The sequence below is a fragment of the Vombatus ursinus genome, unplaced genomic scaffold (genome assembly GCF_900497805.2).
Source record: "Vombatus ursinus unplaced genomic scaffold, bare-nosed wombat genome assembly UNPS02014807.1, whole genome shotgun sequence".
In the NCBI taxonomy this organism is placed as follows: domain Eukaryota; kingdom Metazoa; phylum Chordata; class Mammalia; order Diprotodontia; family Vombatidae; genus Vombatus; species Vombatus ursinus.
This window is the reverse complement of record NW_020954585.1, coordinates 28,763,151-28,777,482: the sequence shown is the minus strand read 5'-3', so window position 1 is coordinate 28,777,482 and position 14,332 is coordinate 28,763,151. Positions and strand designations below refer to the sequence as shown.

Here is a 14,332-nt window from a genome sequence, read left to right as displayed (position 1 = left end):
ACTGATAAGAAAATACAACACATACACAAATTAAATTCCAAGGATGGAGAGTCCCAGTAACTAAGGGGCTCCTGTTGAAGTGAGTCTTGATCTAAGCAGAAATCTAATGATTCTATAAGATGGAGGTGAGGAAAGGGTCAATTCCAGATATGGGTTACAACTTGAAGGTATGTAAAATAAAATGTTGTGTATGGTGAGAAATAAATAGGTCAATTTGATTGGACTATACAGTGGGTGGAGAGTAATGTATTATCAGCCTGGAAAGCACTCCATTCCCATAGAACGCCTCTTGATAATAAAGAAAAGCAGTTAAAGAAAACCAAATGATGCAACTGACTGTGTCTTCAAACACATATAACATTCTGTAATTTCTATACTGATTGATACCCCCCAGAGTTCACCATCCTTCTAATTGAGAGAAGAGCAGTGTATTTCATCATTAGTCCTTTGGAGCTAAGATTAGTCAGTGAATTCAATTCTGAGTTCTGAAATAATTTTCTCATTTTTATTTATATTATTATATAATCATAGATATGTACTCTTGGTATTGCTTCCTTTATTCAAATCAGTTGATACAAGAGGTCCCATATTTTTCTAAATTTTTCATTTATGATATTTCTTATGGTGCAATAATGTTCTATTAAATTCATATATCACATTTTAAAAAATGTCTCCCTAACCTTAGTTGTAAAATATATCTCTTACTCTCTCCTTTAAATGAAATCTTTTTACAACTAGGTTACTTATCCACATAATACCTCTTTCATTATATAGCATAAAGTATTTATCTAATCCTATTTTGTGCCAAACTACTTTAAGTTTTTCTAGTAGTATTTGTTTTTCCTTTCTCCAGTAGTTTGTGTGCTTGTATTTATCAAACATGAGGCTAATATACAGGGTTTCCCCAAAGCCTTAGTGCCATTTTAAGTTTTAGTAGTTTAAAAAAGGCATTAAAATCTAGGAATCTCTCTGTGTTCATATAAATTTAAATGGTGCTTGTCTTGCTGGTTTCACAGTTCTAGTTTTCTATTATTGAAAACTAGTATCAAATTTTTTTTTTTTGATTACTGCTTTCTCCTGTAGTTTGAAATCTGGTAGTGCTAAGCACTCATTCCTTCTTTTGTCATGATTTGCTTTGGGATTCTAGACCTTGTGTTCTTACCAATGAGTTTAGCTATTATTTGTTCAAATCCTAGGAAGTTACTTCATGGTAGTTTGATTGTTATAGGACTGTCCATAAATTAATTTAGGTAGCATCATTATTGCTATTATATTTTTAAGGCTTCACCAATAGTACCTTTCTAATTATTGGACTTCCTTAATTTCTACAAAGTGTATTTTGTATGTATATTTATCTAAGTCCTGAGTGTGTCCTGGTAGATGGAATTTCTGATATTGTATGCATTTTGTAATTGTTTCAAATGAAATTTTGTGTTATTGAGCTCTAATTTTTTGTTAGCATTGTATTGTAATGTTTAAGATTTTTATGGATTAATATTGTATCCTACTTTACAGATACTATTAACCATTTCAAAGTTCCCTAGCTGACTTTCTAAAGATTGTTAAGTAAACCACTGTGGCTATAAATAGAATTAATTTTGTGTCCTCTCTGCCAATATTTGTAACTTGAATTTTTCTCTTATGTCTTACACATAAAATTTCTAGGACCATGTTAAATATTAATGGAAAAAAGAAATATCATTAATTTTTTTTACTCCTGTTTATACTAACAAAGTTGCCAATCCAAATGATGCTAATGCTATACTTTTAGCATTTGAATTACTTCATGCCTAAACTTTTTAGGCTTTTTTTTAAAACACAAATGAGAGCTGTATTTTTTTCAAAGGCTTTTTTCAGAGTCTAATGATATAATTATTAGAAGTTTGTTGTTTACATAATTAATTATAGTTTCCTAATGATGAACCATCCTTATATTCTTGGTATAAATTCAATTTGACTAGCACTAATATTTTGGCCATATTGATTTGGTATCTTTGTTAGAATTTTACTTTAAAAATTTGCATTGATACCCACTGGCAAAATTGTTTTACAGTTCTGTTTCCTTACCTTATTCCTCCTGGGTTTTGACATAAGGACCTTATTTGCCTCCTCAAAGGAATTTAGTATATAATCTTCTTTTTTAATATTGTTATACCACAGAGATAAGCTGGTTGTTAAATAATTGATATAATTCACTTGTAAATCCAACTGGACAAGTATTCTCCCAATCTTATATTTTATTTATGGCTTGCTTGGTTTCTCTATTTAGTTGTTTTGGTCTCTCTATCTTATTTTATTAATTCATTTTGTTAAGATATCCATAAAGTATTTTTTGCAAATATTCATCCCTTTCTTTTAAATTCTCAGTCTTTATGACATGTTATTATGTATCACATTCAGACAATTCTATTTTTTCCTTCTCTATTTATAAATTTACCTTGTCATTTTTATTTTAATATTCATATTTTCTCATTTTTTAGATCAAAGAAAGTAATAGTTGGTCTCTTCTAAAATCAACTCTTTTGTTTATTGAATCAGTGATATTTTCATTTTTAATTTACTTTACTTTCCCTCAGGATCACATTTCTCTTGTGCATGCTGTATGGTGGTTAATTTATTGATTTTCTACATTAAAAATACATACTCAGTTCATTAATGCTCTTTTATGTTTTGTTCATATATGTATTCAGTTATAATTTTTCTTCTGAGGAAACCTTATTTTATATTAATAATTAGATTCAGTTTCATGGGAAATATTATTTTGGCCTTAAGGTCTATTTTCTTTGCAATGTCACATTAAAATATTTCATATCCCAATGAAAGTAGTTTTCCAGAAGTAGCAACTCTCCTCCCCCATCTAATTCCTCTATGTCTGTTCTTCCTCTCACACTTCATTTGTGTGAGATAATCACTCTTTTTCCCTTTTCCTAAGGGGTTTTGCTTTTTAGAATCACATCAAACTCAGGTCTATCCCAATGTTTCTTTCAAACTACCCAGTTACTAATAACAATCATAAACATGCTTTTTACATTTCCTCATATAAAAAGTAAACAGTCTGTTCTTGTTCTTATTGAGTCCCTTGTAATTAGTCTTTGATGTGTACCTTATATTTCTCTTGGATATTGTATATCCAATTTTCTATTGAGTTTAGGTTTTTTTTTTTTTAGCAACAAAATCCTGAAAGTCTGGTAATTTATTGAATGTCTTTTTTTCCATTCAGGATTATGCTTAACTTTACTTGGTATGATATTTTTGGCTTATTTTGATCTTTGATATATAGTGTTCTAAGACCTGTGGTCTTTTAGTGTCAACATTGCTAAGTCTTGTGTGATTCTAATTGTGGCTCTGCTATATATGAATTTTTTTTCCTTATTGTTTATAATATTTTCTCCTTGTTTTGGGGGTTTCAGAATTTGACTATGATATTCCTGTAGGTTTTATTCACAGGATCTTTCAGGTGGTGATCAGTGGATTTTTTCTATTTCTATTTTCCCCTCTTGTTCTAATGCTTCAGAACAATTTTCTTTAATTATTTCTTGTATTATTGTATCAAGATTCTTTTTCTGATCATAGCTTTCAGGTAGTCTGATTATTCTTATGTTTTCTCTTTGTGATCAGTTGTTTTTCATACTTCACACATTATATTCTATTTTTTCATTCTTTATATTTTGTCTTATTTTTTTTTTTTTTTGGTCCTTATGACTTTGCTGGCTTCCCCTTGCCATGTTCCAATTTTCAAGGAGTCATTTTCTTCTTTAAGATTTTGGATTTTCTTTTCTAATTGTTTGACTTTCTTTTCATAGTTTTGTTTTTCTTGGATTGTCCTTATTTTTAATTTTTTCCCTCAATCTCTCTCATTTCATTTTTAAAGTTTTTTTTAAGTTCTTCTATGAATTCTTTTTGGATAGGTGACCATTTGACATTACTCTTTGGGGTAGGGGAGACCTTTTTGCTTCAGTATCTTACTTCAGTATCCTACCCCAGTCTTCTCTATTCCCATAGTAACTTTCCTTGGTTGGGTTCTTTCTCCTTTGCCTGCTCATTTTTTTTTATTTGTAGCAGTTTATTATTGTAATCATCTCTAGTCCTGGGTATGGGGAATGGTGCCTCTGGCCTCATATCCTCCTTTAGTTCTCCTCGCTGGCCTGGAACTGGAACCAAGACCTCCATTTTCCTGTAAATGCCCATGGGCGGCAGAATTCCTGCCCCACAGTGTCTGCGCTCACTGGGTATGTGCTGGTTCCATGTCTTGGCAGAACAGTGGGGCCTGGTATCAGCAGAGGTTCCCCTAATCTTCCCTTGCTCAGATGCCTGATTCTCCATAACTGTCTAGGAGGCAAAAATTACCATGGCTGAGGCCGAGGTTACCTCCCAATCCAGCTAGCCCCAGGGCTCACCACTTGCTCTTTCAGCAGAACTAGCCTGGAGATGTTTATACTTCACAGGGGCCAAACCTCAGTCTTGGGATTTTTCTTCAATCTTCTTCAATTGATCCAGGGGGACCACTGTTCTGCCCCAACTCTTCTTTATTTTTACCACTCTACATTTGCCCTGAGGCTTTATTTTGTCTTGTTTGTGGGGGAATTCTGAAGATCTTGGAGTTTTCTGAGCTACTCTGCCATCTTCCCAGAATCCTTCATATATATATATATATGTATATATACCCCTTGTATCAGTGTGTATACACATATATGTGTCCATATATATGTGTGAATACTTATGCATGCACATATGCATGTATGTATGTTTGAGATGTATGACCAGCCCCCCCCAAAAACAGACCACTCATGTAGCAAGATCAGGGGGTAATAGGCAGCTAACCATGTTCTCCATTGATAACTACTTGTTAAGAGATAAAGAGTGCTCTCAACACATTGTGTAAACCCTCTGGAGAGGATTTATGGTAGAACATAAAATACACTATAAGAAAGTGTGGATGGCTTTCAATCTGCACTGTTGCAGGAAATATCTATATTGACAAGATTGCAGATCCATTGAAAGATCTAATTTGCTTTGGTTGCCCAATTGGATTTAGAAAAAAAGTATAAGAAATTTTAGAAGACAAGCCTTACTCAGTATCATCAAATGAAAATCAGCGTACAATAGGATGATTCATTTGCCATCTTTACAGGAAAAAAAATAAAAGGCAGATTCAGACATATTCAGGCACAGACATCCTTTTGGGGTGCAAGAGAACCTTTCTTGACTTTAAACAATTGCTTAAGAAAACTGGATTACTGGAAGATGGGGAAGGAAGACTTTAAACTCTTAAATGGAAACTTCTTCCTTTTTCAAACAACCTATAATATTTTTCAAGAGTGTGCATTCCTTTCATGAAAGCTTCAGATGTCCAAAGATCAAAGACAAATTAACCTAATTGATAATTAACATCAACCACCCCTTCTTTTAAAAGAGATAGGACTCTAGTACAATGATTCTAGAAAGGATTGTCCCTTAATTTTCTTGTCTCACTGTGTTCTATAAACAGTTCACAAGAGATGCTAAGAGGAAATTCATTAGTTTATAGATTGAATTTTATTAAAAAAAATTTTTTCTGCTGAGTTGATCTGGAGAGACCTGTGTGGAAGGGTTAATGATTCTACAAAATAGTTATCTACATTATGTTCCAAAATACAGGACATTGTGCATTTGATATCTAGTAGGACAAGAAGAAATACTCTCTTAGTCTAGGTTCAATCTGATCTACTTCAAATGGAACACTTTGAGCCAAGATATTTGAATCACATCATTTCTTTTACCAAAGCACACAAAAGAATACGTGTTAAGCTCAGCTCCCACTTGCTTTCAAAGCCCCTTAAAAATAAGCCTGGATTAAAGTGACCTTAATAGTCCTTTCCTTGGACCTAGGGATCTCCTAAGTGGTAGGGGAAAGATGCAGCCTCTTTTATCATCCTAGGAGAGGGTCATAGGATCACAAGTTTTAAACTGCAAAAGAGCTTAGAGGCCGTGGAATCCAATCCCTTCATTTTCCAGATGAGGAAACTAAGGTACAGAAAGGTTAAATGATTTTACCCAGGGTCACACAGTTAGAAAGTTTCTGAGGCAGAATTTGAACCCTTCTATTTCTCACTCCAAATCCAGTGCCTTATGCACTATTCTTCTGCCATCTCTCAAAATAGTATGCAGCAGAGCCCTTCTCTAGATATTTGCCTAGTCGAGGACCCAGTACCACACTCCAGATCATCCACTTAAGAGTGGTTCTCATGTCAACTGTGTTGTATTTGTCAGTTGTTGCCTAACACACATGTTTACAATTACTTTAAGTCCAAGCAGTTTCTTTCATTACATTTTTTTACCCCTAGTCCCCCATCTTCTTTGAGCAAAATAAAATGTTAAGACATCTTGTTTAATTTTTTTAATATAATGGGCCCTTGGGTACACCTCAAAGGGCAGTGATTTGGAAATAGGTGTCCTCTTTTGATGTGAAAGGTGGATGACCTTGACTCCCATGCTGGATCCTCCTAACTTTTAAACTTGTGATAGCAAGAAGCAGGAGAAGGGAGAATCATGCAAATCTGATTAAGTTATTGATCAATGGAATTGCTAAAATATGTGATATCTCTTGAATGCAGGGTGTCAGAGGGCAAATGGGAATGAACTGGGAAGGGAGAAAGAGATTTTCAATTGCTATATTGCCAGAGTGAAATATCTGGTGGGGTCTTGGAATCAAAAGGGAGAGTTATTGATATATTTTTTAATAACTTCTCCAGGCAGAGAGAATGCAGATTCACTGGGGGTTTTCTTGGGCATCTGAATGAGTCAGTAAGAGTGGATCAAATCAGACATCCACCATTACCTATGGCCTGGTTTGAAAGGAAACCACTTCCAGAAAAAGAGAATGTGTGTAGGGGGCCCAAAAAAAGATTGGCTAGAGAGAAAATGATGCCATAAAGGAGTAGTAGCTAAGTTCACAAAAGTGGGGGATTTAAAATGACTGACACCTAGTCCTTCCTGCTCATTAGTTTACCAAGCAAAGAGCACTGATATACCCATAAGTGCATAATTCCATCCCATAAACTGCAGAGGCCTCTAGAAAACCTCTGGAGACATCATAGTGCTTTGATAGATCAGTTAGATAGTTAACCAATCAGTGAACAAGCTTTTATTTGAGCACTTGTGTGCCAGACACTGTGCTAAGTGCTAGGGATACAAAGAAAGGCAAAATCGCTTTCTCTTACCTTAACAAGCTCACTTTCTACCTGGGGAGAAAAGCAAAATAGCTAGGTACATAAAAGATATACAAAGAGTGAATTAGCTTTTGACTTTCAGAGCAGGATCATGGCCCTGGACAAAAATAAGGCATCATCAAAGATAGTAAAAAAAGGAATTGAGAAGAAAGTAGTGGATCCATTTTTGAAGAAAGATTGATATGATCTCCAGGTACCAGCTCTGTTCAATATATGCAATACTGATAGGACACTGGTCACAAAAACTTAAGGACTGAAAATTACCTCTGATGGTCTCAAGAGCTGTGTATTTGGAGTGAGCCTTGTTTAAATGCAGGTAGATGAGGTTGCTCTCTTGTATGTTCAAGCTAACTACTGAAAATGCTCAGGGTGAAAATTGTTTGACTAATTTCCATGAAGTGGACCTTGCCTATGACAAGATGTGCTTCATGGTCAAAAAGTAGCAGTCCATGATTAAAGCCTACATTGATGTCAAAACCAGTGATGGGTACTTACTCTGCCTCCTTTTTGTCTTGGTTTTACCAAAAAGCACAACAACCAGATCTGTTAAGACCTCTTCTGTCCAGAACAAACAGGTTAGTCATATTGTAAGAAAATGATGGAAATAATGAACTGAGAGGTGCAGACAGATAATCTGAAAGAAATTGTCAATAAACTGATTCTAGACAGCATTGGAAAAGTAGTAGAAAAGACTTGCCAGTTCATTACCCCCTCCACATGATGTGTTTATTTGAAAAGTCAAAATGTTTAAGAAGTTTGAATTAGGAAAGCTTATGAAGTTGCATAGAGAAGGTCATAGTTCTGGAAAACCTTCAGGAGATGAAACAGGAACAAAAGTAGAAAGGACTGATGGATATGAACAACCAGTTCAAGAATCAGTTTAAAATAAGAACTTTGAAGGGTTGAGAAATAAAAATTTATCATTGTGATGGTTTCAGCTTTTTTTAAGGTCCATAAATAAAAATGGATGTAGTGCTTGGAAAGGTTTCTCATAAATTTGATAAGCAAATGGTTTACTCTTACCCAATGGAATTGTATAATTGCTTTGTAAATAAACTGGTTATAAAACTTTTTTTTAAAGAGTAGATTAAAGGAAATCTCAGAGGGAAGGCACAAGGAGTGAGAGAGGGAGGACACAATCTAGATCTCCTAGAAGAGGTGTTGTTTGAACTGAGTCTTGAAGGAAACCTGAGAAGCTAGGAGACAGGTAAAGAGGGAAGTCATTTCAGACATCATCCTGTACAAAGGCACAGAGTTGGGAGATCTAGTGTCTTAATAAAGTTAAGAAAAGTGAGTGGATTACCATAGCAGAATTGTAGCATACATGGAGGAAAGTAAAGTGTGAGAAAACTGGAAAGATAGGAATGGCTCAGATTTTGAAAGTCTTTAAATAACAAAGAGACTTTTTTACTTATGAAGTTGTGTGTGTGTGTGTGTGTGTGTGTGTGTGTGTGTGTGATGGTAAGACTCCTGCTTCAAAACAGTTATTCTGGCAGCCAAGTGGGGAGTGAGACTTGAGGCAAGGAAACCAATTAGAAACTATTGTAATCATCCAGGGAAGACATAATGAGGGCCTGACCAGGGTTATGGCTGAGAAAGTGGAGAGAATAGGGCACGTGGGGGGTGGTAATGTGAAGGTAGAAATACCAACATTAGACAACAGATTGGTTATGTGTGGGAAGTAGGAATGAGAATGACATTGAGGTTGCTGTCCTGGGTGACTTGGAAAATAGTGGCGCTTTTTATAGCAATAGGAAAGTTGTGAAGAAAGTTAAGAAGAGAGATAATGAATTCGGTTCTGTATGTGTTGAGTTTAAGCTTTCTATAGGGCATCCAGTTCTCAATGTTGAAAATGCAGATGATAATGAGAGCCTGGAGGTCAGGAGAGAAGCTAGGGCTAGATATTTAGAGCTGGGAATCATCTGCATAGAGATGATAATTGAGCACTTGGGAGTTAATGAGATTATCATGTGAGATAGTATAGAGAAGAAAAGAGGGCCCAAGACAGAAACTTGGTGGACATCCCACAATAACAGAATATAATATAGATAAAGAAGTAGCAGAGAAGGAGACTGAGAAGTAGTTAGAGAGGAAGAGAGTGAGAGAGTATGGAGAAAACCATATCATCAAAATTAGAAAGGAGAATATAACCAGGAGGATATTCAGAACCGGTGATTGACTTTCCAAAGATCATTGGGGAAATGCTAATTATAAGTACAAGCCAGATATTATGGTGAAATAGAAATCTTGACAAGAGTAGGGTGGGCAGCTCTTAACCTATGATCTCCTGTCTAAGGAAGCTAGGTTCCCTCTTGGAGCTCACCGATTCCACGAAAATGGGGTCATTCTTTTCCCCCCATCCTCTGATTTCTTTCTTACACTTAAAATTCTAGCTTATTTTTTTCCTATTCCTAAAAACAGCTTTGTTTTGTGAAACTTAGAATCAGAAGACTTTGCTTCAACTACTTGTTCCTTCATCTATTTTATCTCTGCCGCCATGAGCAAATCTTCGAGCCTTTCTGTACCTCTTTTTCCACATGAGTAAAATGGAGATAACAATACTACCCACCTTACAGGGTTGTGATGGCAACAAACGAAGACTGAGACATTGTGCTAAGTGCTGGGCACACAAAAATAAAACCAAAACAGTCCACGCCCTCGAGACACTCATATTTCAATATATGCAGATAATTTTTCATTTTTTGGGGGAGGGGGAGGGATTAGGAAACAGGTCTGGATCTATGATGTTATGAGTATAAAGGACTCCCAGTATTCTAATATGGAAACTCACCACTCCAATTTAGTGTTAGATAGTTACCTGGAGAATTGAGAGGTAAATGACTTGACCAATGTCACACAGATAGTGAGAGTGAAGGACAAGACTTGAACCTATGTCTTTCTGAATCCAGTTGCTATGCCATTCTGCCTTTTTGTAATCACAAGGTGCTGAAGAAAATGACTAATAACAATGATTTGATCCTTTTTTTCTTCCTTCTTTTTTTCCTTTATAGTGTCACTCCTCCACCTAACCTGAGATTCATTTCTCCCATTGTGTCTTTATGAACCTAGATGTTTTGCACCTTTCTTTGTTTAGGGAAAAAAAAAACCCAAAGCCATTGTCTTTTTCCTTGTGAGTGAAAAGAAGTGCCACACTGGTGGCAGTTGTCAAACAAGTGAGAAACCTGTCATTGCAGCCCACGAGCATGCTCCAGAGAGATCCCTCTAATTGGCTTTGAGTCCATTCATATTAAAACAGTAGGGCAAGGAAGAAAGGAAATCTAATGGAATATTCAAAGCATTTTGCTAAAAGCCAATGTCTAATTACTGTGGTGCACACACAGCAGGGACCTTGGAAAGGGGAGATATTGAAAACATCTTTATATTCTTCATCTCTGAAGAGCTCTTTCTGAGTTCAAATGCATTTTGTGCTAAGGAGGCAGTGTGCTGACAAGCTTTACCCCTGACAAGAATCTCTGTGACAGGCAGAGTGATCACTTGTCATTGTGCTGAGATGCAGCCTCATTATTAATAGAAAGTTTATTTATTCTCTGATCCCTTACTCTACTAATTAAGATTCTTGCACGTTTTAGGCATTTCATTTAGTGCTCAGGATTCCAGATGAGTTGGCATTTGGCTGGTGAACAGAAAGGAGCTTTAGATGGGGCCTGTTGGAATATGTCTGGATGTGCAGTTCTGCATAAATGAGACTGGACTTGGTAAGAGCCCTTGACAAGCACTTCTCATTTCACCCAGAAGCATTTTTTCCTCTGTTTCTCATTTGTATTGCAGGTCTGTGGTTGTGAAATAAGTGTATTGCTATAAATTAACAACCATGCCACATATTTTTTATTCTGGAAGTGTAATTCAAAAAACTGTCACAAGGAATATCAAAGCTATATATTCTTCTTTATAGCAACCCTCATAAAAAAATCTCAATTACTTTAAATTACCACAAAATGACTCCGGAATCAACCCCAGACCTGCTGTCCTTGATTCTTCTGCAATTAGTTCAAAGGGCAAGAGCTAGAGTAGCAAGTGTTCAGAAGTATATTATAAAGTACTTACATTTTTCATGGCCAAGGAACTTTCACAGTGCACCCTTTATGGTTCAAACTAATTTATGAAGAGACAAAGGAATACCGGGTCAGTCTCCTCACTGTGTATTATAGATACTTATTACCATTTAAAATATTTTACAGTGGAATTTTTCAGAGTAGAGGTAGCTTGGGTTTGTTTTATGTGATCCTCTGCTGTGGGCTTGGTAGTGTGAAAGAAATTCTGTCCATGGAGAGGAGAGAAACCTCCTACTCCTCTCCAAAATTCTCATTTCAATCTGGCTCATGACCAGCTTGAGGGATAATGGCTCACTTTGACCTGTGACCTATATCCATTGGCAAGTAAACTTTCACTGGCTATTTTAGAACCCACGTGTAAAAGGTGGAGTAGGGAAAATGTGATGGGAACCCATGCTATTTGTGTTGGAAAATATTTGGTTTTAGGTCTTTCTTTCCACTTGCCACACCACTTCTGATATTGAAATGTTTGCCTTCATGCTCATATGTAACTCACTTTTGCTGGGTACAGAAATACATTTTGGGCCCTCAAGCAGATATTTCAGAAAGAATTCTTTTATTATTAGTCAATTACACCGACCAGTCCATGATAATTAACCCACAATACACTATTTTTCAATTTGTTGTAGGTAATAAGTGGGTAATGAACAAATATAGATTTTTAGGATAATTATTTCTAGATGCTCTATCAAGATTCCTGGCTGAAATGGGAAGAGTGTTTAAATAGATAGGGGACCACCTCAGTGTAATGTCTGGACCTTTCTCAAGGCTGCACCTAGAGAGGAATCTCAGATTTGTCAGATCTGCACACAGGGTACACAGGGTACACAGAGTTCACTACATGACCCTGCTCATTCATTGAAGCGCCTTTGCTGCTGGAAGGTTTTCTGAAGTTCTGAAGCTTGCTTTCAAGAATTCCGTCTGGATTTGTTGTTGTTGTTGTTCTTGTGTCCTTCATTTATGTGAGACACCCAAAGGATATTAGTGAGGTTGCTGGGGGAAGAAAGCTGGAACTGAGAAAAAAACAAAAAAGGTGCCTTGTGGTTTGTTGAAAGAAAACCGTTGAAATAATTTAACCTTAAATCATACAGAGATTTGGGACAGAGATATTGAGTGTCCTATAATTTTAGAACTACTATGCCTAGTTCATAGGTGCAACTCTTGTCAATTAGCCTTGGCAATTTGGAGAACCAGAGGCTAAAGAAGTTCCAAGAGACCAAATTAAAAGGGATAGTGTGGAAAGTGTACTCAAAGATAGTTTAAATGCCTGGGGGTTCTAATTAGCTGACTGGATGTTCTCCCCAAATGTTAGGTCTCTGGATAGAAAAGCCTCATACATCTAATACCTAAGAGCTGATAGATCTGTCTCCTTGTGGAAACAAAGTAGATGAAGGTTGCTTTTTTTTCCATCTAGTCTGATGATTTCATTTGGAAGGGCCTGTCTCACAAAAAGAGCTGAAACTTGAGTTCTAAGCTAAAAGACAGATAGGGAAGAGCATACTACACCTGAATCCCAAAGTTGGAAGCAGGAAGACTAGCCCAGTGGAGACAGAGAATGGGGAACAGAAGAGGCATGCGATGCTGAGAGAGAGACAGAGAGAGAGAGAGAGAGAGAGAGAGAGAGAGAGAGAGAGAGAGAGAAAGTGAGAGGCAGCAGACCTTTGATATGATGAGTTTCCCAGAAGGAAGCAATCCCAGAGAAAACAGCAAAATCTTCAGTTATTTTTTTGGATATCAGAACCGCTAGATCTGGCTAATTAGAACCCTCAGGCATTTAAGTTGTTTTTGAACTTATTTCTTCTTCCTAGGAGGATTGACATCTTTGTCTAGCTGGGTTAGAAAATTTCCTTTAGAGATTTAACAGTATCAGATCTCAGAACTTACTATAGAGTAGTAATCACAAAACTATTTGGTACTGATTAAAAAAAAATGAGAAAGTTGGTCAGTGGGCCAGATCAGGAGTACAAAACCTAAAAGTAAATGAACTTGGTAGGATAGTGTTAAATAAACCCCCAAACCCCAACAATGTGGAGAAAGATGGTCTATTTGCTAAAAATTTGCTGGGAAAATTAGAATGCGGTCTGGCAGAAATTAGATTTAGATCAACATTTCATGTCATATACTACACTAAATTCCCAATAGATACTTGTAAAAGGTTTTATCATAAACAAATTAGAAGAGCAAGAAAGGAGATATTTTCAGAAACTTTGAATAGGATAAAAGATCTGCATTAAACAAGAGGTTGAAAGGATCAGAAGATCATTTTTCAAAAAAATCAGTATCGAAGAGTTTTGTGATTCCTGCTCCGTAGTATAGTTTGAGATCTGGTACTGTTAAACCCTTAAAAGAAATTTTCTAACCCAACTAGACCAAAATGTTGATCCTTCTAGGAGAAGGAAATATGTTAAAAAACAACTTAAATGCCTGCACATTCTAATTAGCCACATTTAGCTATTCTGAAATTTAAATATCATATAAATCAAATATGTAGATGTATACATATACACACATATATATACATACATGTGTGTATGTGTGTGTATGTGCACACACACACACATGCACATATCCCCCCTTGAATTTAGGGTTAGGGAACCTGTACTGAAATCCCAGCTCTGACCTTTATTTACAATTTGTATAACCTTAAACAAATCACTACTCTTCTTTAAGAATCATCTCCAAAAGCTATTCAAACTAATATCCTCTAAGGGATCTAGCTTTAAATCTATGATCCTATGACTTTTTCCATTTCTTTGCTGCATTATAAGTTTATTGGATTTCAACTTCCTTAAAATATATGTCTCATGTATATTATATGCTATTATCACTTACTAATTTCAAGAACTATACTAACCTTTAAATTGTAATTGTGTTCATGGTAATTTGCTAGTCCTGTGTAATGAAAAATGAGTTTTCTCTCTGTTCTTAAGTTGGTCGTTAGATGTTATCAACACATGCCAAATGATGATGGGGGTGATCATGTATTTTGCTTCCCTAACCAGAAATTAATGAGATCTAAGGCAATATCACAGACACTGAAAAATAGCATGC

The 14,332-nt window shown here is 35.9% G+C and overlaps 1 pseudogene; it reads left to right on the top strand.

Moving 5' to 3' along the window:
- Positions 1-7,299: 7,299 nt before the first annotated feature.
- On the top strand, positions 7,300-8,092 carry LOC114051893 (annotated as a pseudogene).
- Positions 8,093-14,332: the final 6,240 nt, after the last annotated feature.